General features: G+C 42.4%; 1 long non-coding RNA gene across 1 annotated transcript; it reads right to left on the bottom strand.

The window, feature by feature from the left end:
- Positions 1-8,090: 8,090 nt before the first annotated feature.
- On the bottom strand, positions 8,091-20,831 carry LOC107565001 (uncharacterized). The gene is made up of 3 exons (XR_001606314.1): positions 20,769-20,831; positions 19,302-19,304; positions 8,091-8,105 (listed from the first exon to the last, which is right to left on the bottom strand). It is a non-coding gene; the product is annotated as an uncharacterized lncRNA (long non-coding RNA).
- Positions 20,832-21,065: the final 234 nt, after the last annotated feature.

The raw sequence follows: 21,065 nt of genomic DNA, 5'->3' as shown, positions 1-21,065 counted from the left end.
ACATTCAACCGAGACTGCCTTGCTCTCAGTTGTTGAAGCCCTAAGACTGGCAAGAGCAGATTCCAAATCTTCAATACTTAACTTGCCGGATCAGTCCACCGCTTTTGACACGATTAACCATCAGATCCTCCTGTCAACCTTATTGGCAAAGGGCATCTCATGAACCACACTCCAGTGGTTTGAGTCTTACCTCTCAGATAGGTCCTTCAAGGTATCTTGGAGAGGTGAGGTGTCCAAGTCGCAACATATAGCTACTGGGTTGCCTCAGGGCTCAGTTCTTGGACCACTTCTCTTCTATGTCTACATGGCATCACTTGGTTCTGTCATTCAGAAACATGGCTTTTCATATCACTGCTATGCTGATGACACTCAACTCTACCTCTCATTCCATCCTGATGATCTGACGATAGCTGCTCGCATCTCAGCAATTTCACCATCCAGTTAGGCACATCAAACATAACTCCTTCAAAAACAGCTAGAAACCTTGGAGTTATGATTGATGATCAGCTGACTTTCTCAGACCACATTGCTAAAACTGCCCAGTCCTGCAGATTTGCTTTATTCAACATCAAGAAGATGGCCCTTTCTTTCGGAACATGCTTCACAACTCCTTGTTCAAGCTCTTGTTCTATCCGGGCTGGACTATTGCAATGCTCTATTTGCAATTCTTCCAGCCAGTTCTATCAAACCTTTACAATGAATCCAGAACGGGGCAGCAAGATTAATTTTTAATGAGCCAAAAAGAATGCACGTCACACCTCTGTTTATCAATTTGTACTGGCTACCAATAGCTGCTCGCATAAAAGTCAAGGCATTAATGTTTGCCTACAAAACCACCACTGGCTCTGCACCCATTTACCTAAATTCATTACTTCAGACTTATGTGGCCTCTAGAATCTTGCGTTCTGCAAGTGAACGGCGCATTATTGTGCCATCCCAAAGAGGCACAAAATCACTTTCATGGACTTTAAAATTAAATGTTCCCTCCTGGTGGAATGACCTGCCCAACTTAATACGAGCAGCTGAGTCCTTAGCCGTCTTCAAGAATCGGCTAAAAACACTCCTGTTCCATCTTTAGTTGACCATCTAACACTCTGACTCTATTCTAATTCTATTCTTTAAAAAAAAAACTTGTCCCTTTTAGACTTGCACTTTATTCGTTTACTGCTTGTTTTCTTAAAAAAAAAAAAAAAACTAACACTAGCTTTTCTAATCTTTTTGTATTCTATCTATTTGTTTTCTTTTTATTTATTAAACAATTAACAAAGCAAAAAAGACCTCTAATACTAGCTTGCTCTATTCTTTTTCTATTCTATCTGTTTTATTTATTTTTATTTATTATATAATATAAAAAAACTTGCTATGTTTACTGCATTAAGCTAACTGAGACTTGTTATAGCACTTGCATATCATTGCTCTTTTGTTGATTTTGATTGCTTCCATTGTCCTCATTTGTAAGTCGCTTTGGATAAAAGCGTCTGCTAAATGACTAAATGTAAATGTAAATTTATTATGATAAATGAGCAATGACAACTTATTAGTAATGATAAATGACTAATAATGTGTTTTAATAAGGATAAATAAGTAATAATTTGTTATTTATAATGATAAATGAGTAATAATCTATTATTAATACTGATAAATTAGTAAAAAATTACCTGCCAAGCTTCATCTAGCCAGGAGTGGCACAAGGTAGAGAAACTTTGAGAAGCCACATTTTACTGAAACCATTAGTTATTCTGTTCACCTCTCCAGTTTTCACTATTTCTGTGAGGACCACTATCGTTAAAGATGATTGACAATTAGCATACAGTTTGGATTGGTGGTATGGTTCTGTTTTGGGCAAGAACTCTCTGCTCATCCATGCAGCCTAGCATGGATGAGAGAAGGGAGAGCAGCGATAACCCCCCAGGGTAGACAGAACAGAACCAACATTAATGTATTGCAGATATCGTTAAAGTTCAATAATTTTATGTACACATTTTAGAATTAGCCTGATTCAAAGGATAATCAGAAGGCTGAATCCTGACTGACAGAGGAGGAGCTGGGGATGGAGGAGGGTAATTAGCTATTGAGCAATGCAAAAACTGCTGATAATACTGAGGGACCTTAAATATGAATGCTTAGATAGGTGTCGTATTCCTATAGGTAGATGGGGATCAGCTGAGAGTCAGCTGATGCGAGCTTGACTAACGTGACCTGCCAGAACTAACGCTACGCTTGATATTACTTCACCCTGACTGGGTCGGCCAAGTTTCTGATCACTCAATAGGTTTAATTTCTGTGTAAATGTCGGCGGTCATGCTGATGCATTGTGTGTGATGTCACAGAGCTGCACAGACTTAGCTGTTTTTGCAGTTTAGTTTTTAGATGGGCAGGAACTTTGGGTTTTGAAATGTACACTACAATGAAGACATAAAAGAGCAAGAGAGATAATGCTTCTTGTGTTGAAAAAAAGAAAAATAACAAAAAAACAATAAATGTGTCTTGTCACTACTCGCTGTCCTCTCGGCCTTCTGTTTTTTGACATCCAAGATATAATTATACACATCATAGGATGATTATACATCTCCTCAGGAATCTGGACAGCTGCCTCTACTTTAGCCTAGTCAAACCCATTATCAAAGCGATTTCTCTAAAAAGCAACACAAAAATCTTCCTTTTGTTAGAAATGACTGCAACATTATCAATACTTTCTATACTGATGTTGGAAGATGAATCCTTGCATAAACATATCGATCCTATTCGTTAATTTGCTAAATACATACTGAAAATTACTAATAGTTTAACTATGTGCAAGGAGGCAGGAGGAATTATTACTTTCAACTTAGTTTCTGCTTGTCTTTAAGCATGTTGCAAGATTTATAACACATAAATTGTCCATGTTGGACATGATTGAGTTCAATGTGAAGACGCTTTATATTGCCATAGACATATGGCCAGTATCTGTTTTAGATCCTGATTTGAACAGAACTGAACCAAACCACTTTATCAAAAGATTGTCTTGACATCATGTGTGCAGCAAAATTATTTTCAATCTTAGACTATATACAAATCTGATGTCATAGCTGTTTAAAATTAGGCCTTAAACTAGAGTAGTAAAAGTAGAAGTAAAAAAAAGGGAAGAGAATGAAAAGTCCCCATGAAATAAAGAGATGTTTTGTAGCTTTTAGCAATAATATGTTAGTTTATAAGCTAGTGTGCTCCTAAAAATGACAAAAAATAGCATTTTATAATTAGCTTATTGATTATAAAGATCAATATAAATCAACCAATACAGATCAATAATTCTACACTTCATATTATCTGTCCATTCAAATGCTTTGTTAAAAGAAAACACAAAAGCTGCTTCTGAAATTGGTCTCTTGTTCACACATTTACTATTTTCTATATGGAAAATGGCACATTGTGTAGATAGGGTGATAGTGAACGATTCAGTGTAAATATGCTTTCTGTTGTTGTTGTTGTGTGTTTTTTTTTCTTCTTTGATTCGCGTGTCAGTATTATATGGTCTGGTTTCTGCTCAAGTGTACACTCTAAAAATGCTGGGTAAAATATGGACAAACCCAGCGAGTTCAACCAACAGTTGGGTTAAATGTTTAACCCAAACGCTGGGTCAAAACAACCCAATCACTGGGTTTGTCCATATTTTTCGCAGCGCTGCATTGTATTTAACCTAGCATTTTTTAGAGTGTATGTTTGTACAACACATTTCTGTTCACAAAGCAACTATCTTGTTAGCCAAAAGAACAGCCAGCACTTTAATTTGCCAGCAGCCATGGATAAATGCATACATCCCCATATGCCTTCTGGTTGTCCATGCAATGGCTGGTATCTTTTGTGTTTAGCTCCTTGGAGGCCGATAAAAGCCTGTCCATAGTGTTGTTATCCATCTTGCTGAAAAGCTGCCATTGACACCATGCACTTTAGAGGAAGTATAACACAGTGAGGAGACTTTAAATATCTCCACTTGCTATCTACCTCTTTTCTCTAGCTAGCACCTTCCATCCAACTCATTCCTACCATGTACCGTCAACGCACACCAAATTACAGTCATGGCCAAAAAATTTTGTGTTTTGCAAAGTTTGCTGCTTAAGCTGTTGTGATGCTCATTCACATTGTTTCTAGATTATTGTGTAGAGTGATTAGATGCATTTTAAATAATCGCTTAAAGCTTCATTGGCCAAAAAATGAACTTTTCACAAAAAAACAAACAAAACAAATTACAGTGTTTTTTGATCCTGACACAAAATGACCAGCTAACATTAATTGACTAATCATATCAGCAGCACATGTGAAAGTGTGAATGAGTACTAGTCAGGTAAAATCACTATCATACTAATTAGATTGTAAGAGCAGACTGATTGCTATAAAAGGAGGGAAGAAGTGCTTCCAATCATTGTGTTCTTGTTAGCAATGGTTACCGCCAAATAATCACGTGCAGCCATCATCGATTTGCATCAAAATGACATCACATGCAAGGAAATTCCTACAAAGAATATTGCATCTGAAAGAACCATTTGACGGATCTTCAAGAACTTCAAGGAGAGAGGTTCGACTGCAGTGAAGAAGTCTTCAGGACGTCCCAGAGTGTCCAGCAAGCGCCAGGACTGTCTCCTTCTGAGGAGTCAGCTACAGAACAGGACCATCTCCTCCTGAGGAGTTAGCTACGGAATCGTGTCTCCAGCAGTGCAGAGCTTGCTCAGGAATGGCAGCAGGTTGGTGTGAGAGCATCTGCACGCACAGTGAGGCCAAGACTTTTGGACAACAGCCTGGTGTCAAGAAGGGCAGCAAAGAAGCCCCTTCTCTCCAAGAAAAACATCAAGGACAGACTGAAATTCTGCAGGAAGTACAAGGATTGGACAGCAGAATACTGGTGCAGTTATTTTCTCTGATGAAGCTCCCTTCCGGCTGTTTGGGACATCTGGAAAATCGATTGTTCGGAGAAGAAAAGGTGAATGCTACCATGAGTCCTGTGTTGTGCCAACAGCGAAGCATCCTGAGACCATCCATGTGTGGGGTTGCTTTTCAATCAAAGGAGTGGGCTTTCTCATAAATCTGGCCAAACACACTGCCATGAATAAAGAATGGTATCAAAACGTCCTGCAAGAGTGACTTCTTCCAACGATCCATGAGCAATTTGGTGATGATCCGTGCATTTTCCAGCATGATGGAGCACCATGTCACAAAGCAAGAGTGACAAAGAAGTGGCTCAAAGATCATTACATTGAAATTTTGGATCCGTGGCCAGGCAACTCCCCGGATCTGAATCCCATAGAGAACCTGTGGTCAGTCCTCAAAAGACGAGTGGACAAGCAGAAGCCCACAAATTGTGATCAACTCCGAGAGCTAATAAGGCAAGCACGGATCGCCATCAGTCAGGATTTGGCCCAGAAGCTAATATCCAGCATGCCAGAGTGAACTGCAGAGGTCATGAAGGACAAGGGTCAACACTGTAAATATTGACTCATTGTAATTTTTTGCCAATAAAAGCCTTTAAACCTTATGATATGCTTTTCATTGTTTTTCCACATAGACACATGTGGAAATATAATCTACAAAAACTGAAGCAGCAAACTTTGCAAAACACAAAATCTATGTCACTGCCAAAACTTTTGGCCACGACTGTACACGTTAAGACTGATATCTTGCAGATGGATCTCACAAAAAAGCCTAGAAAAAAATATATACATATTCAAACTCACACATTGTGAGTTTCAGTTTACAACTTAGAGACAGCAATGTTTTTTTCACATACTGAAAAAAAGATTTCCTCAAATTATATTTATGTTTAGACCTTAAATTAAAAAAAAAAAACTTTCCCAAAGAGCTTTCATTCAAAGTAAAAAGATTATTTAATATAAAGACCATACTTAATATATCTTCTATAGACATAAGCCAAAATTTTAATGTAGGTATTGTAACGGGGCGACAGAGACGTGAGACGTGTGGATCCATGTGCAAGCTTTATTCTGAACAGAAGACGTGGTAGTAACAGGCAGGGTCAACCAATGGCAAACAGGTATATGGCGGGCAAAACAAAAGAATAGTCCTAGGGCTAGCGTAGGTCGACGATCGGCAGACAGAATCACAGGGCGAGACTAGAGGGATAAATCCAGGGAGACAGGCAGAGATCAGAACCGAGAAAACGTAGATTACGAGTAGAGAGCCAGGGCGAAGCCGACCGTACAGGTGGAGCAGAGAACCACCAGAGCCAGACAGCAGACCACCATGGCAGGGCAGAAGACCACCACGGCGGGGCAGAAGACCACTACAGCGGAGCAGAAGACCACCACGGCGGAGCAGAAGACCACCACGGCGGAGCAGAAGACCACCACGGCGGAGCAGAAGGAACAGGGAACCCCCCCGGTGAACCACACCGATTAGGAGACCATGGCGGAGACTGTAATAATGAAAAAGCAGAGACAGACAACACAGACAGAACATTGGGGTTGACATAAGGCTGGGTGTTCAGAGGCAGCCTTTTTGGCTGGGTCGGGACAGGACAAAAGTTCACAAACAACCTCCTTGGCAGACACAAAGAATTCACAAACGGCCTCCATAGGCAGGACAGGACAGGATGAGGATTCCCCGACGGCCTCCATAGCCGTGACAGGACGAGCAGGGAGTTCGCAAACGGCCCCTATAGCTATGACAGGACAAGCAGGGAGCTCGCAAACGGCCTCTATAGCTGTGACAAGACGAGCAGGGAATTCGCAAACGGCCTCTATAGCTGTGACAAGACGAGCAGGGAATTCGCAAACGGCCTCTATAGCTGTGACAAGACGAGCAGGGAATTCGCAAACGGCCTCTATAGCTGTGACAGGACGAGCAGGGAGTTCGCAAACGGTCTCCTTAGCCGTGACAGGATAGACAGAGAGTTCATAGGCGGCCTCCTTGGCCAGAACAGGACAAGCAGAGAGTTCATAGACAGCCTCCTTGGCCGAAACAGAACAGGCTGAGAGTTCATAGGCGGCCTCCTTGGCCGGAACAGAGAGTTCTGTTCCTCCTTGGCTGGAACAGTATGAGCAGAGAGTTCATAGACGGCCTCCTTGGCCAGAACAGGACAAGCAGAGAGTTCATAGACAGCCTCCTTGGCCGAAACAGAACAGGCTGAGAGTTCATAGGCGGCCTCCTTGGCCGGAACAGAGAGTTCTGTTCCTCCTTGGCTGGAACAGTATGAGCAGAGAGTTCATAGACGGCCTCCTTGGCCAGAACAGGACAAGCAGAGAGTTCATAGACAGCCTCCTTGGCCGAAACAGAACAGGCTGAGAGTTCATAGGCGGCCTCCTTGGCCGGAACAGAGAGTTCTGTTCCTCCTTGGCTGGAACAGTATGAGCAGAGAGTTCATAGACGGCCTCCTTGGCCAGAACAGGACAAGCAGAGAGTTCATAGACGGCCTCCTTGGCCGGAACAGGACAGGCAGAGAGCTCATAGATGGCCTCCTTGGCCGGAACAAGACAGGCAGAAAGTGCGTTGCTGAGCGCCACCACCACGCAAGGAACTGAGGCAAGTGTCGCCATCTCGGGAGGTTCTGCAGCATGTGCCGCCACCTCTGAAGAGACTGCAGTGGGTACCATGGCCTCTGGGAGCACAGCAGCGGACACTGCTACCTCGGGAGGTTCTGCAGCGTAAGCCGCCACCTCTGGAGATGTTGTAGCCGGTACCGCTGCCTCTAGCAAATCGGCGGTGGAGTACGCGGCCCAGATGCACCATAAAGCGATCCCCATTGTGGGAAGCACTACAGACAGGGGAAATAGTTCAGGGACTGGATTCGTGACAGAGACTGGAGGGCTTGAGAGCGCTGGTTTAGTGATGCCAGCTGCATGTGCCGACACCAGCGGTGGGTCCTCCACGCTGGAAGCCAGTCTGGGATACTGAAGAACAGTCCTTGATCTGGGTGCAACAGACAGGAAGTGACAGGATTTTGAGCAAACAGACGTGATGTGACGTGACTCTGGATGATCAGCTGTGATGGGACGTGACCCTGGATGAACAGCTGAGATGTGACGAGACTCTGGCAGATCAGCTGAGACTTGACTAGACTCGTGAAGATCTGTGATGACTTGACTAGACTCATAATAATGAACGGTGACTTGACCTGACTCATGATGATCAACCGTGATTTGACTGAACTCAGGGAGATCAGCTGTGACTTGACTGGACTCATAACGATCAACTGAGACTAGACCTGACTCATGACGATCAGTTTTGACTTGACTAGACACATGAATATCAGCTGTTATTTGACCAGACTCACGAAGATCTACTGCGAGTTGACTTGACTCAGGAGGATCAATGGTGACTTGACTGGACTCAAGATGGGCAGCTGTGACATGACTGGGTGCTGTTGTATTCACCATCTTGTGAGCGTGCTCCGCTGTCGCCGCCATTTTGTGAGCAACAGCTGTGTGCAATCTGTGCTGAGTGCAATCAGTGCAATGAATGATGGGATATGTAGTCCGAGGTGATGTGCAACAGTGTGTAGTGCGAAACTCAATGAAATTGGAAAGGGTGACCTCTGATGGCTAGCAGATGGAAGTTCATGGACCGGATTCGTGACAGGTATATAGCAATTGTTTGTTTTTTTGCATCTTGAGCTTACTGTAAACAATCTAGCAACAATATGAAAGCAAAATTATTAAGATAAAACTAAAAAACATTTTTTTTGTTCATTTTTACATTTTTCATATTATTTCAATATAATTTTCTTTTAAATATGCAACATATTTGGTTATATATAAACAAACAAACACCATGTGTTGAACTGTTTTAAACCAGAAACCATTATTTTTTTATTAAACCAATAATAATAACGTGCAAATAAGCACTTTAAATAAATTATGCGTTCACATTCACTTTTGTAATGAATGGAGGCGACAACGGAGTGGGGATCCAATTGCACTGTTAAATTACAGTAAACTGGCAGCTATATTTACCAGCATAAAGCTGTTATTCTACAGTATACCTGCTGTAATCTGAAAGCAACAAAAGATTATTACTGTAAAAATATTACAGCACCGTGCTGTAGAAAATATAAGCTTTACAGTATAATACTGTCATTACGCTATTATTTTAGTATTCCAACTGTAATTTCATAAGCTCTTTATTACTGTAAAATGTATTAAAGTACTGTAGAATGTGATCTTAACATTAACACTGCTAGAAGCTAATGATTTAAAATGTACTTTCTAAAATTAAATACAACTTAAAATTATTTTAATTCAAATTGCTCGAAAAAGAGATGGCTTTAAAACATTAGGCTTTTAAAGCATTATCAATGACACTGTTTCACTGAACAGAACAAAATGCTATGACTTGAAATGAACATCTGGTTGCAGATCATGTGACTTCACCTTACTAAATACTGTCCCACTCAAAGTTCATAAGGTTTTTATAAAACCTTGCCCTGTCTTCTTCAACACCAAAATCACTTGGCTGGCCTTTGTTTTCCTCTCGAGGATCACACCAATGAAGTGCCTAAAATGTAATAATAGAGAAATATGGGCTGCTAGGTGTGGCAAGTAAAGATTAATTGGGGTCTTACTGTGTATGAGAGAAATAAAGAACAGCGAATCCATGTGAACAGTGAATCTGTATATTTTCTGAAACGATGACCTCATCAGCCCACGTCTCGCCCCTAGTCAGACACCGCTACGTCACGTAAGAGCAATAAAAACATGAACAAACACTGAAAGATTGTCTTTTTATTAACTAACATTAACACAGATTAATAAATGTATTGTTCCATGTTCATTTGTATACTGCGTATACAAGGTTTATGCACATAGTCCAAGTCTTCTTCTCCGTTTTTAGTGTATCTCTGTGGCAGAAGTTACTGCCACAGACTGGTCTGGCATGTATACTACATCGTTTTGTGTCGGTTTTGTGGTTTCGTGTGGACGCAGATATTTCTTGAGACGAGGGGAAAAATAGATCGGATAGGGAAAGCTCTGGCTTCGTGTGGACGTAGCCTTAGTCTTTGCATGTTCGACTTGCAAACACTGAGTCGGTACTTCCGCCTGCGTGTGACCTTTTCAGCGTGATTACGTATTACGCAAAGTTGTGGACGCGCATCGCAGAGCAGTGCAAGGGGAGCATTTCTGTTTATAAAGCATATACATTTTTTTTTTTAGAAAATGACAGATCGTTTCGCTAGATAAGACCCTTATTCCTCATCTGGTATCGTGTAGAGCCCTTTGAAGCTGCACTGAAACTGTAATTTTGACCTTCAACCATTTGGTAGCCATTGAAGTCCCCTATAAGGAGAATAATCCTGGAATGTTTTCATCAAAAACCTTAATTTCTTTTCAACTGAAGAAAGAAAGACGTAAACATCTTGAATGACATGGGGTGAGTAAATTATCAGGAAATTTTAATTTGTAAGTGAACTAATCTTTTAAAGCATTACAATGAGCATAGACACAACTTGTATGTCTTGATTTTTCACATGTAATTGAACATACACTACCAACACTAACTGCCAAAGTTTGGATTTAGATTTGTTATACTCACCAAGGCACTATTCATTTGATCAAAGCAAGACAGAGCTAGAAAGTACCATGGGGATCAGGTGAACATGGTGGAGCCGACAACCCTGATGATCAAGGCACAGCTGGCAGTGCAGAAGATCATAGCAGGGCCGGTCCAGGTGCCCCTGTACAGGGAATTAAGGGAAAGAGGAGGCAGCAGAGCAGGAGAACAACAGAGAGGTGCCAAAGAAGCAGGTGTACACCAGGGAGGTGCCAGCAGGGCAGGCCAACACCAGGGTGGCACTGATGGAGCATGGGACCAAGGATGAGCCATTAAAGATGGAGACTAACACAGAGTGGGAAACTAAGGCTTCGCCGGCAGAGATTAAGAACACCAGGGTGGATCAAATGACCATGGTGGAGCTGGCAGCACAGGAGACCATGGCAGGGCTGGTTGAGGTGGGACAGGCCATGTTCCTTTAGTTCAGAGAGAGAACACAAGGAACTCAAATGCCCTGTGCCAAATGGCACCCTAAAACCCTCACGGTCTTCCTCTGAGTCCACACTTTTGTGACGTAATGCAGCTTTGTCTGCCGGGTAGAAGTTGGCTGCATAGCTCGCAGGCTTGTGGGCTCAGCAGAAGTGTGCATGGAGGGCGCATAGCGGCCGCAAAGGGGGCACTCGTGAGCACCCTTTTGAAAGCTAAAATGACGAATAGGACACCCTACAGTCTCGTGGACTTAACAGACACACACAACTGCCATTGTACCCAATGAAGCCAATGTGGAACTGTGAGGTGGAAGTGGTTCTGGAGAACCCTGGCGGGGCAGAGAACACCAGGGAGGTTCCAGGAGACCAAGGTTGAGCTGGTGGAGATGGAGACCAAGGCAGAGCAGGAGACCAAGATGGAGCTGGTGGGGATGGAGAGTTCCAGGGTGGATCAGGTGACCATGGTTGAGGCAACAGTGCTGAAGGTGGGGCTAGTGGAGATGGATGAGAATACCACAACAGTATTGACAGTGCAAAAAACCATGGCAGGGTTGGTCTAGGCAGGGCAGGCTATGCTCCTTAAATACCGAGAGGGAGCATGTAGGAAGTAGGAGGCAACAGAACACCAGGGAGGAGGAGGCACCAGCGCAGGGAAACAACAGAGAGGTGCCAAATTAGCAGGGGAACACCAAGGAGGTGCCAGAAGGGCATGGCTACACCAGAGAGGTGCCAGCGGGGCAGCAGAAAAGCAGTGTGGCACCGGTGGAGAAGGAGACCATTGCTGAGCTAGTGGAGATGGAGGTCAAGGCGGATCAGGAGACCAAGGATAAGCCAGCAGACATGGAGAGCACCAGAAAGTATCAGGTGACCATGGTGGAGCCCACAGTGCAGAAGAACAAGGCAGAGATGGTGAAGGAGGATGAGCCCACTACATTGGTGCTGACAGCACAGAAGACCATGGCTGGGCTAGTCGATATGGAACAAGCCATGCCCCCTTTAGTCTGAGAGGGAACACTGGGAACTCAGAGATGGCCACCATGACAAAGCAGGCATGGAACACAGGTAACTTGGGCACAACTTCTTAGCCATGGCAGAACAGAAAGGGAACACAGACAGGTGACCTAGTTGCCTCAAAGGGACCACTGAGAACACCAGACTTAGGACCAACAGGTTAGAGAACACTGAGGCCACCAGACTTGGGACCACCAGGCTTGTCTTTAATACACAGTCCAGTCCAGTGGTACATTGTCCCTAATAGACCTCTTAAGTCTTGTCCAAAACAATGTCTGAAGGACTCGTTCGGCCAAAACTCCAAGCAATAATCAACCAGGGGTAATAATAATCATCTGCTGGATCCATTTGTGTTGGTCGGTAGTTGTGTAATGAAGGTTGCACTCAGAAATGAGGGAAGGCAAGATCCAAATATGGGTGAACTTTATCAATAATAATAACAACCAAACAATAAAAAATAAAACATGATAAAATCAGGAAACAAGCCAACAGAACTGAGACCATTGCTGATACGTCATTGGACAACACCAGAAAATGAACACTGGAAACAAAGGCTTGTATAAACGGGGTGAACACGACTTAAGACATGTCTGGAAACCATTAAACTAATCACATGGGAAATAGGAACAGGAACCAAACAAAATTACAAACTAAAAGTCCAAGACAAGAGCACAGAAAAAACTATGAAAGTACCATATTTTCCACAAAAATGCGTAGTTCTCAACATTGATGATAATCAGAAGTGTTTCTTGATCAGCAATCCAAATAAGAATTATGTTTGAAGGAACATGTGACACTGAAGACCGGAGTAATGAAGCTGGAAATTCAGCTTTGCTTTACAGGAATAAATAACATTTTAAATATATAGAAAAACAGAATAGAAAAAAAAAATGTAGTTTGTGATAATATTTCACAATTTACTGTATTTAAGGTATTGCTCAAATAAATGCAACCTGATGTCTTATAAAAACATGAAAACAATCTTACCAAACCCAAACATTTGAACTGTAGTGTGTATTTCCAGATTTTGAATCCCAGATTTTCAATGTGGTCTTGGACATCTGAAGCTCACTGTTTACAGTATATCTGCATTGTATTTATGTTTTCTTTCTATCCCAAGTTTTCTGTTTTTGTAATACCTCTCTGCTTGAGTCTGCTCAACCGAGACAGGCCGCAGCACCTGCATGTGCTCACTTTGAAAGATGTTGCAGACACAAGAATGTGTGCGGTAAACACAAGGGAGCTGTATTTATAATAAATCAGCTTTATTGGCCTCCGATGGAGGTGATATCAGTCAAATTTATGCTGACAGACCTCAGCATCCTCAGCTGCAACATACCGCTGTCCTTCCATGAAATGGGGAAAGGCCTGGATGAGTTTGGTTCAGTGTAGCAACAGTATATAGGACTGTAGTATGGAAATGATATGTTTTTGCTGGTTGATTTAATGTTACAGGGTTTGTATCTGCATTTATCAGCTTAACGTATATCTTTAAATTATGTTGGAGTTTTTTATGTTGGAGCATTCTAACAATGACATTCAAAAAACATATTTAAAGACAGAATGAATTTAAATTTTAATATGTCAATGACAACTTGAGTGGAGGTTGTTGGGGGGCTTTGGTGGTTGTTGCTAGTCTGTAGTTAGTAGTGAGATACTAGGCGTGCCTTGACTTTGCTCCCAACTGTCAATAAAGGACAGAATGATAATTAGAAGGCACCCTCTAGGTCAGGACTCGGGAATAGGTGTCTGGTCACCTTGAGATTGTACCTGGCAAATATTCAGCACCAGCAAAACTCCATGTGTTGTAAATAATCCAGAGCCATAAAATGTTTTTTGAACTGGCTGCTAACAGCTCAGGCCTTGTTGAGAGAAACATCTTGGGGAATATCTGTGGTAGGGGACTTTTTTGAAGGTTTGAGGTGTTCCCAGCCCTATTATATTATTTTACCTCCTTTCCCCCCATTGTTTCAGCTGATCAGGCTGAACGCCAGCGGGGAAACCAGTGCTGTAATGCAACAAAATTGGCCTTGAAGCAAGTTCCAATTGGGTTTGTGTTTGTTCTGTTGTCATGTCAACAGTCTGGCCCCATTTAAGCACTTCCTGTGTGTGTGTGTTTTCTTAAAGGGAAGGGAGTTGCTGGGTACCAGATGCAGCTGAGGTGGGCAAAAGCCAGGAGGGAATGAACTGGGCTATTAATTAGGTATCTTCCAGAAAATAAAACTTTTTATCTTTTATTATTATATTATATATAATAGCTATATAATAGCTTTTCACTGCAGATGTAATTGATGTGGATTACTTATGGATTATTCTGATGTTTTTATCAGCTATTTGGACTCTCATTCTGACGGCACCCATTCACTTTAGTGAGTCATTGGTGAACAAGTGATGGAATGCTTCATTTCTCCAAATCTTCTTTCATAAAAAAATAACTCATCTACATCTTCAATTGCCTGAGGGTTAAGTGACCAATTTTCAACTTTTAATGTGTAAATGTATGGAAGTAAATTTTCTTTTAAATAATAAAACCACAGTATTATGTTATAAGTGACCTTGCTCATTGCTATTATTTTACATATTCAGATTTAAAATACCACAGATGTATACCATTGTCTCGTAATTCAAGTTACGTGTGTCACGGTTCATGGGTCCGTGTGTTCATTTTGCGTCTCTGTCTGGTGTGTGTGTGTGTTCGTTCCCTAGTAACCACAGCTGACGGCCTAATCAGAGCGCACAGCTGTAGTTAGTTGCGCTGCCTATATCTAGCTGGCGTTTGCAGTGTGTGTTATCGGTTCGTTAATCATGTCTTGTTTTTCTGTCAACTCTTCACTGTTTCTCGTTTCTCGTCCAGCCTGTATTAGATTATCCTGCACCCACGTCGGATGTGTCCACACTGAGTTGGAGAACTCTTCACAGTTGTTGTGAAGGTACAGAGGATCTCCCATCTGCTGTTGTCTCTGTCTTTCACTAAATAAACTCTTTATTTTCACTCGCACTTGGATCTTGAGACCCCTCATTGTGACAGAATGAACCGACCATAATGGATCCAGCGAGTGCAACAGAGTTGAGAGACTTTCTGTCTAAGAACAACATACGTATGGAGCGCCAGGAGGATCAGATGATGGCCACGGGTCGTGCTGTCCAGGCTCTGGTGGCCCAGGTTTCGGAGTTAACTACTCAGCTTCAGCAATTAAAGATGGAGACCGGTTTGGCCCAACATCCATCTGCACCCAACCCACCTACTCCTGTGGATCAGACCGTCCGCTCCACCGAACCCCGCCTTCCGCCTCCAGCGTTTTACTCCGGTGAACCCCAGTTATGTCGCTAATTTTTGGCCAAATGTTCCTTGACCATTTCTCTCCAACCTTCGTCGTTTCCCACAGAGGAATCTAAAGTGGCCTTTCTTATAACTTTGCTCTCGGGACGGGCGGATAGCTGGGGAACTACTGTGTGGGAGCAGAAGCTTCCTTGCTGCGTTTCATTCCAGGCATTTCATTCCAGGAACTCAAGAAAGTGTTTGATCACGCTGCTTCTGGCAGGGAAGTGGCGCGACTTCTCGCGGAGCTGCGTCAAGGTTATCGCACCGTAACCGACTACTCTATTGAGTTTCGCACTTTGGCTGCGGAGTGTGGTTGGAATTCTGAGGCACAATGGGACATGTATTTATATGGGCTTTCTGACTCTATTAAGGACGAGATTTATTCATTGGAATTACCCACCTGTGTGGATAAGCTCATAGACCTGGCCATTCAGGTGGATACCAGGTTGCGGTGGAGGGGTTCACGGACACCTCTAGGGTTGCCGGTCAGTCCACAGGGTCACTTTTCATCCATCCCTGGTGAGACGGTAATGTCTCTTCTGAATCCTGAGCCTATGCAAATGGGAAGGTCCCGTCTTTCACAGCAGGAGAAGCAGAGACGCAGGGAGAGGGGACTGTGTTTGTATTGTGGAGCCGCCGGCCACAGCGCTCTGCAGTGTCCGGTAAAAGCTAGTACCCGCCAGTTGGTAAGAGGTTACTGACGGTTGAGATTACACTGACTAAATCCTCTTTTTCAGCCACTCATCTCCCTGTTAGGTTGAAATTGCATTCACTGGTTTATGACTGTGAGGCTCTACTGGACTCGGGAGCAGAGGGTAATTTTTTAGACATTAATCTCGCTCACAGGCTCGAGATGCCCTTGGTTGCGATCCCAGCCCATCTCTGTGGTTGCATTGAATGGTCAGCCTTTACCCTCTGTCACTCACACCACTGTCTCCTTAAGACTCATCACCTCTGGCAATCACTCAGAGAACATTGACTTTCTTTTGACTGACACTCCCTCTGCTCCTGTGGTTCTGGGATATCCCTGGCTTGTGCTCCATAACCCCCATATTAACTGGCGCATGAATTCTGTTTTCGCTTGGAGCGAATTTTGTCATGCTTCCTGTTTGTTATCTGCGTGTTCTTCTGTGTCTTGTTCTGTGTTTCAGGATGAAAGCACGGATCTGTCTAACGTGCCTTGTGAGTACCTAGACCTGAAGGGAGTGTTCAGTAAGTCTCGAGCTGCTTCTCTACCTCTGCATCGTGTAACCGACTATAGTACAGTTACTATGTTGTTGTTTTTGTGTGTAGTTCTTCTACTGTGCTCCAGGGGGCCCTACAGGATTTTCTGTGGTAAGGGATAAAATGGATGTAGGCAGTAGAGTAAGAGATACCTGTTTGGTTAAGCGGAAGCATGGCTTTCACTTACATAATCTTATCGCAAATGGAGTTTAGTTTGAGAAACTTAGGTTTTCAGCTCAATCAAAAGAACTTTTTTTGTTTCTGTTTTTCCATTTTCTTTATTTTGAATGCCTCATAAATGGATTAAGAAGTAACTTCATCAAAACTCTGTGCTCATCGAGGAACAAATCAACAACAAAGAATTGCAACACACTCTATGTTTTGAGGAAACTCGGATTGCTGATTATTAATGCTACGCTTGCTATCGGATTACTGGATTTTGTTAACTCCTATCATCATTGTGGACTTCAGTATTCGGATATAGTGCTTGTTTCGGCTTAGAGATGAGTACTCATTCAACCAGATATGTTTTTTTTCCCTTTATTTGATAAATGATTAATGCGACGGTTTGTTTTGTAGTCAAAAATACTTTATTGACTATTTTTCATACACCATGCCATAATTATCTGTGGATTGCCTTTATTTATATAAACATTTTGTAATGCACTACTGTGTTATGTGTCGTTTTCAGTTGAGGGACCCTCCCCTAAATTAATTTGTGATTCACGACCAGAAAAAGTTCACTGGGATGGTTACAAAATGGCGCCCAAACAGGGACCCTCAGCTTTGAAAACACACAGGTGTAAAACAATCAGTCTGGTAAGCAGTCTTAGTTCATTAGTGTAGTTTTTTTTTACCATCATCTGCTATGGATAAAGATGAGTGCATTGGTGGCATGGATTTTTCATCAGAGACATTCACAACCAGAAGAGAACCAATGAAAGAACTGATAAACACATTTAGTGATTTATATATTGATTCTGATGAAGACAGCGAGCAAGTCGAGCATTATGTTCATGTGGACGAGTTGTGTTTCCCTCCTCCGCCACCACCAATAGAGGTGAATGAAGAAGTCAGACCCAACTGTGACACAACTTTAATGGAAAGTCTCACTGAGATTGAAAACCAAATGGCTAACTTCGATCGAAGGATGAGTGAGCAAGTTTCTTTTGATGCGTTTGATGTGCAGTGTAAAAAATTGGAAGAAAAGATGGCTTATCATGTCTGATGTGAATGTGGAAGAGTCAAGCAACAGATGGAGCTGATGGTTAAGGACTTGGGTCAATCGATTATTGATTGTTTAAAGAGAAGAGACCAGCAATTAGAACAAAGATTTCAGTTACTGAGCCCAAATTCTTCTACTCCAAGAGTTCCTAAAGTAAATGTTTCCCACTCTCCAATTCATAATACGACTAGTAGTGTTTCCATTCAACATAACCCTTCTACCATTCAGTATAAACCACCTGTAAAGATGGACTTCCCCAGTTTCACGAATGCGGTTGAGGATGATCCTGTTTTGTTTGTGGAGCGCTGTGAAGAGTATTTCGAAGTTCGACCCCTCAATGATGAAGAAGTAATTGCGGATCTCACTGCTGTGTTAAGAGGCACTGCTAAAGATTGGTGGATAGCAGAAAGGAAAAATGTAACGAGTTGGAAACAGTTCAAAGAGAAGTTTCTGCTTTCGTTTTTAAGTGAGGATTACCAGGATGTGGCTGCAAGAAAGCTTGCTGAAAGAAAACAAGGCCCTAAGGAAAGTTTGAGAGATTTTGCTTATCACTATCGTGCCCTGTGTTTGAGATGGAAAAAGGACATGACCGAGAAGGAATTGATTCTTCCTTCTCGGTCATGTCAAGCCATTCTAAGGAACTGCAATCCACGGCTAGCTAGTTTACTTCGTGGGACAGTTAAAAATGTGGGAGAATTAGTGCGACTTGGAACCCAAATTGAGAAGGATTTCAATGAATCAAAGAGGTATTGGAGCCAAGTCAACAGTGAAGAGCAGAAAAAGAAATCTCCTGTTGCTCCAGATTTCCAACGCAAATCCTCACAGGGTGCCAATAGAGTCATGTTGCTGGATCAGAGTTCAGATGCTCATGATTTCAAAAACATCACCATTCCGTTAATACTCCGGAACAGCTACAGTGGGGCAAAAAAGTATTTAGTCAGCCACCAATTGTGCAAGTTCTCCCACTTAAAAAGATGAGAGAGGCCTGTAATTTTCATCATACAGTGGGTACGGAAAGTATTCAGACCCCCTTAAATTTTTCACTCTTTGTTATATTGCAGCCATTTACTAAAATCATTTAAGTTAATTTTTTTTCCTCATTAATGTACACACAGCACCCCATATTGACAGAAAAACACAGAATTGTTGACATTTTTGCAGATTTATTAAAAAAGAAAAACTGAAATATCACATGGTCCTAAGTATTCAGACCCTTTGCTCAGTATTTAGTAGAAGCACCCTTTTGATCTAATACAGCCATGAGTCTTTTTGGGAAAGATGCAACAAGTTTTTCACACCTGGATTTGGGGATCCTCTGCCATGATTTCAAAAACATCGCCATTCCGTTAATAGTCCGGAACAGCTATGTTGTTGCCATAGTGGATACAGGTAGCACATTTTCTCTGATTCAAAAGTCTCTGTGGAAGAAATTAAGTGGCCATGAAGATTATCAACCTAGTGGGGATCAGACGTTCCTATTAGCAAATGGACCGAGGCAAAGTTCACTGGGTAAAGTTCATTGGGATTGTGAAGTCCAAGGGCAGGAGAGGAAAGTGACCTTCTATGTTATGCAAGACTCCGACCTAACTGTACCAATTATCCTGGGAATTGATTTTTTATTAAAGTCCCAGATGGTATTGGATTTTAAAAAAGCACAGTTCCAGTTACCTACCTCAACGGAACCCAAGATTTTTCCTTTTACGCACTACAATGGGCATTCTTCAAATTATTTTTATTTGGCCATGCCCACTGTTAGTCTAGAAGACCACCAGCAGATTCTACGAATCGCACAAATGGTAGATTCAGACTCTAGCGTTCAAAATAAGTTGGAGGAGTTAATGTTAAGTTGGCCCACAGTGTGCACTCAACAGCTTGGCAGAACAAATTGTGTCAAACATCGTATCACTACCACAGATGAGATCCCTGTAAGAAAAAGAGCGTACAAGGTTTCAATGGAGAAACACCAGTTCATTGAGGCTCAAGTTCAAGAGCTTTTGGAGAAACGGATTATTCGACCCTCTGTTTCACCCTGGGCAGCACCAGTGGTTGTTGTACCGAAGAAGGACGGAAGTTCTAGGTTTTGTGTTGATTATAGGGGTCTTAATGCTAAGACCCATCTAGACGCCTACCCAATGCCCCAAATTCAGGACATTTTAGAGTCTTTGCATGGTGCCACTGTTTTTAGCACCCTTGATTTAAAAAGTGGTTACTGGCAAATGGAAATGGAAGTGGACAGTGTTGAGAAGACAGCCTTTGTTACCTCCTCAGGGTTATATGAATTTCTTTGTCTCCCGTTTGGGCTAAAAAACTCAGCTGCATCGTTCCAAAGACTTATGGAACATGTGTTAAGGGAGGTTAAAGGAAAGTGCTGCATGGTCTATATTGACGACATTGTTGTCTATTCTAGTAACGTTTCTGACCATCTCCAGCATCTTGAACAGGTGTTTGCACGTCTTCACAAGGCAGGTCTCACCCTAAATCTTAAAAAGCGTAACTTCATCCAACACTCACTTTAATTTCTTGGACACATTGTGACACAAGAGGGAGTGAAAACTGATCCAGCCAAAGTCTCTGCCATTGAATCTTTTCCTATACCTCAAAACATCAAGGATGTGCAAAGGTTTCTAGGTCTGGCCGGTTGGTATCATCGGTTTATCCCCAGTTTTTCTGAAAGAGCAGCTCAATTACACGCCCTAAAACAAAAGAATGTTAAGTGGAAATGGACTGAGCAATGTCAGCAAGCTTTTAATGACATTAAACAAGCACTCATGCAAGCGCCTGTGTTGACCCCTCCCGATTTTAACAGGGCCTTTAAAGTTCAAACGGACGCAAGCGATATCGGACTTGGAGCAGTCCTTACCCAGGATATTGAAGGGGAAGAGCATGTTGTTGCTTTTGCATCACGTTTGTTGAGAGATGCTGAAAGATACTACTCTGTATCAGAAAAGAATGTTTAGCAGTTGTATGGGCGGTAGAAAAATGGAGGCAGTATCTGGAAGGGAGAATATTTGAAGTCATTACTGACCACAATGCTTTGACATGGGCATTTCAACACCCTAAACCTTCTTCTCGTCTGATTCGTTGGACCATAAGGTTGCAAGGTTTCCATTTCACTGTAAGGTATCGAAAAGGACAGTGCAACGTTGTTCCTGATGTTTTATCAAGGGGTCTCGACTGCACACCAGATACCCTACTCATCAGTATCGCCACTGAATCTATGTCTCTACCATGCAATGTACCAGTGGATCTCTCACAAATAGCTATGGAACAGAATAATGATCCAGAAATCCAAGAGTTAGCCATCAAAGTCGGAGAGCAGTCT

This window comes from Sinocyclocheilus grahami, unplaced genomic scaffold (genome assembly GCF_001515645.1).
Source record: "Sinocyclocheilus grahami isolate Dianchi unplaced genomic scaffold, SAMN03320097.WGS_v1.1 scaffold973.1, whole genome shotgun sequence".
NCBI lineage: Eukaryota > Metazoa > Chordata > Actinopteri > Cypriniformes > Cyprinidae > Sinocyclocheilus > Sinocyclocheilus grahami.
The sequence above is the reverse complement of the archived record's forward strand: the minus strand, read 5'-3'. Positions and strand labels throughout refer to the sequence as shown.